Raw genomic sequence first — 5102 nt, 5'->3', positions numbered from 1 at the left:
ACATTTAATTTAATTAATCACACAATAAAGTTTAACCTAAGACCCATTTATGGAATAAAATTCCCCCACTCTGGTAAAATTAAGAATTTTAACACAAAACGCCCTAAAATTTCCATTTCCTCTTAGGTTTATTATTTTTTACCAAACTTTAATTTTTTATGAATGTATTTTATACCCAAAATATATATGCCATAGTTTTTCATTTTATTATCCGAGATTTTTACCCGATTAGGGTTTTTGTGTCTGTCCAAGACCGAAAGTCTTATCTTGACTTTTAATCACAAACTTCATAATTTGGTTAGCAATAACTCATGGAAATAAATTCAAAATAAAATACAATATTATTCAAAATAAATATTCTTAACTCAGGGAAAACAATCTCGACCCGTGTCGTTTAAAGGTGCCCAAAACGCATGGCATTACATACATTACAATGAATGTATACCAAAATACAAAGTAATCTTCCTCGTCTATGCTTCTACACACATACGACAAAACATAAGAAGAGAAAGCGACAATAATCATGAAAACTTCCATGGGATTCATCTTTTACAGTCAATTTTCAAGCAGATTCATGTGATTGGTTATACTTTGATAATAGAGGCTAAATTGAACAACAAGTTTGTTCAATATGGAGTTTATCGGCATAAAAAATTGGATAATAGAAAACAAATGTATAGTCAATGAAGATTAGTCTTTAAAATCAAGTCTCTATGAAAACTTTCCGTTGTCAAAACCAACTTCTTGCCCTGAATGAGAAATGGTGAGATAGGCCATCCATTAGGTACCAATTTAGAAAAGCCTGACTCTCTTTATTTCTCTAAGAAAGCATTTAAAATAAAAATCATTTCCAAAATGTATAAAATATAATCAGGGCCATATTGATACTATGCTAGAATACAAATAATCATGGCCACTAGGAAATTCACATACTTATCTTAGTATCCTATCATTAAATAAAACATTGGATAAGTCTTAATTGACCTATCTACCACCCCATTCACGCAAAATATTTTCCGCATGTCTAATAAGATAGGCATGTCACATTTCAACACCTATACCTATAATACTCAGTCATCACTTCACACAAGAAATGCATTAACTTACTTTTAGAATAATGTAGCTAAATGCTATAATTTAATCAGCGAAAGTAATTCCCACCATAGAGTAATTCAGTAATTAACATTTATCACCACAATTAAATTCAACAATTCACAAACGGTTACCATGTTCAAATAAGGATCACAAAATCAATAGAAGTGATTCCTTTGTCAACAACATTTAATAAGTTTGACTTTCGTCATCATAGAGGATAGCATAATACATATTAGACAAAATAAAATATGTGATATACATCTTGAAATTAACAAGACTCAAGGATCTAATGACCCAACAATTTAACACATGTTTCTATAAATAAATTCATCACATACATACCAAAACACAATCAATCTCAAGCTTTTGAAAACCAAATGATTCTTACTTCCTTCCATTTTCCAAGCTAAGAAATACATGGCATCCTCATCATTATATGCTAACCATTGGAAAGGTCAACAAGGAATGACTCAAGAGAATGAGAAGTTGGTTAAGGAGAATGAGTCTTTAACTAAACTCGTGGCTACCTGCTCAACCGACTTAAAGGAAAAATGTCGGCCACTTCAAACTACTGGGGAGAACCTTATGGTTGAGCAACGAAAATTGATCATCGAAGTAGAACGTGCTAGAACCCCAATCCCTAATGTGACTCCCAAAATTTTGTATGTACTATGTACTATGTACTTTTGTTTTTTTTTTTTATATGTACTACTGTTTTCTAATTCCACTAAAGTTTCTTATTGTGTGTGCTCTCGGCGACAAACTCAAAACTCTATTCTCGAAAACACTAACCTGACATATTAACCCTTCAACATACTAACTCAACTGATAGGTCACTTTCAAAGCTTGAGAATATCAATTAACAACCCAAACATCGACATTGATATATCATCAATTATTTATCACATCAATAGTAAAGGAATGCATTCAGATAAATAAAAAATTTCAGTTTCTATACCAAGTATGGGAATATTTCATTTAATCCAAACTCATACTTGTATCATAGAAACTCAAACCCGCAATGAGTTTCTAATACAATTATAAAATATCATTAACATACATTAACTAAATTATTTACAGATTATAATACTAATTCATGTGTGGCTTGTCTTGTGACAGAACTCAATAGCATTTTGGATTCCAAAATTTTATAAAATAATGAGTATACGACATATATAAGACTCAAGGCTCTGATTGTTGGGAATGAGTTTCCTAATACCCAGCGGAAAGGTGGTGGGGTTGGCCCAGTGTACAATAAAAAAATTTGTAACATATTAAACTACCTTTACATATGCGGATCCATTAATATACATACATTAATCATAAGCAAGTTAAGAATAGAAATCATACATCTTGAAGCCTATCAAGTGTCCTTGCTATCTTTTCGTAATAAGAACGATCTTCCTATCCAAGCTGCTCCTAGGTACTCACACAAAGATCTTCCACAACGTTCTCTACACCTCAAGAAGTGTGTGGGCAGTTAGAGAATGTGGGATAGTTTATATGTGATTCTACTTGATGTACTCAACACATGAGATCAAGAGAATAGGCCTGAGAATTGGTTCTTCATTTTTTAGGGAGAGAAAAATATCGTTCTATTTTTCACAGAGCGAATAGACTGAGTTGTCTTAGTTATTTGTATATTTTCTGATTAGTCATACTTAAAAGAAAATATTCAAATTTAAAAAATAAATCTGTAACCGACTTACAATTTAATTTTTAATTAATTAATTATTTTATTAATGAAAATATCCAAAAACTATTTTTTTGAATTATCCATTAATTAATTAATTAAATAAAAATAAAAATTCTATCCTTGAAAAATAGCAGTCCACACCACTGTGTGTGCATGTGTACTACCACTATTTATAGGGATATTTGATTTCTCTATTTTTATTTAATTATTTATTCAAACTACTTTGTCAGATAAGATCTAACAACCTGATAACTAATTCAAATTTGAATTGAAATTTAAATTAAATATCTTTTTAACTAATTATTAAATATAATTAATTATTTTAAATAATATTAATCTTTTAAATTCAAATCCAATTTGAACTTATTAGATTATTATCTCCCACTCAAATAAAGATATTTAATTAATTCTACTAATTAATTAAATCCAATATTTTTGATAAGAAATATTTAATTCATTATAATTAATTATTTATTTAATTAAAATTTGAAATTTATTTAATTATTTAATATAATTTAAAAAATTATACAATAATTAAATATTAATTAATTTTGTTAACTACAACTAATTTGTTATTAATTAATTAATCACTATTATCATATAATTATATATTTGGCCTGAAGAACAAATTTCTTCTTAAATATGTATTTAAACTATTTTTCCCTTCATATCAACTCTTACCTTGAATAATGTTGATAGAGCCGCTATGGGGACCTATGGACCTATAATTCCAAGCACCAATAAATTTGAGATTATTAATTATACTCTTTAATTAAATAATCTTAATTTATTAATCTCATGATTATTCTACTAGAAATATGAGACTGCACTCTTGTAATTATAGACATTTCATTTATCGAGTACTTTATAATTATAAAGCGTCTATTGATATAATCATTGCATACGAATTGACCTTCTAATAATGGGTCATAATTAATTGAGAATAAAATTACCGTTTCCTTAAGTACCATTGGCTTTACTAGTGAAGGTTAATTCATAACTAAATTATGAATTTGAGCTCAATAACCTTCTAATCCCAAAAGTCAATCCTTAAGAGAACCATTATTCAATTTCTTGCGAGAAGGCATAGATTCCATATCTTTATACTATGTCCATAGCCATCTACATTAATGAGTTCCCAAAACAAAAGTTTCTAGCCTGATCATTCTGACAGACCCTAACGAGTGAATCAAAGAACTCATATAACATAAACATGAGTTCATAGTAACTTCAGGATTAAGATCTATTTGTATATGATCATCAGTTGATATATTTAATTAATACTTCGAAACGGTATTTAACTAAGTATTAATAAACATATCTGGTCCAGTTCTACATATTCTCTAATATATAAAGAACCTCCACTAAAGTGTCTTACCACACTAGTGATCCGGATCTAGATCACATGTATTCATAATACTAGTGGACCGTACTTGCAGTAATTAATCTAAAGATTCAATAACTTTATTTTACTGCGAACTATTCAAGTTCATTTTTCTCAAACACAATCCTCCCGTACCAATATGTGTTTGAGATCACATATATGAACTTAGAAATTTTTCTGATATTTACATAATATTATCACAGAATAATATAGTCCATAAAATATATGCATAAAAAATTCAATTCTTTTATTTATTTCATAAAACAATATCTACTACATATGCTTTCAAGGCACAATTCCCAACAATACCATCCATGATAACCCTAAGATAGGGTATGTCTATAACATACTCGTAATACAAGGTTTATGAGTATGTTAAGCACTTGACCAAACAAATTAAATATAATGATAATATGAAATATCGAAAAATTTAAAACTTTTATATAATCATATTAGTAGAAACTATTACACATATGAATACCTTACTGTACACCCTGATTTTCCCACGGGCTGATTAGCCGGCTGAGCTGAGGCCTAATCATGATTATCTTGTGGACATCCCCAAAACCGCAGCTGCCGTCATAAGATCATACCTCCTTAGCTCGAGGTAACCTAAGGGTTCGCCTCTGATAACTTAAGGACAGAGTCCGGGCTCTGAAGGCCGAAGGTCGAGTTAAGTATCCAGCTCGTAGTACGAGCTAGAGTTGGAGGATATGACCCTTTATAAAGTCAGCCACGCAAGGAAAACGTGCATATATCAGACATCACGTGTTTGATATATCCCTGACTTCTCGGACACGTAGCAGGAACGTGTGTATTCAGACACCCACAACAGAGTTGGGCCGTGCGACCCATTATCTCCTTACCTATTGATTTGACCACACTTATGTGTCAGGTTTAGGAATTAATCATGAATGTCACAGAATT

This window comes from Humulus lupulus, chromosome 5, assembly GCF_963169125.1.
Source record: "Humulus lupulus chromosome 5, drHumLupu1.1, whole genome shotgun sequence".
Classification (NCBI taxonomy): domain Eukaryota; kingdom Viridiplantae; phylum Streptophyta; class Magnoliopsida; order Rosales; family Cannabaceae; genus Humulus; species Humulus lupulus.
The sequence above is the reverse complement of the archived record's forward strand: the minus strand, read 5'-3'. Positions refer to the sequence as shown.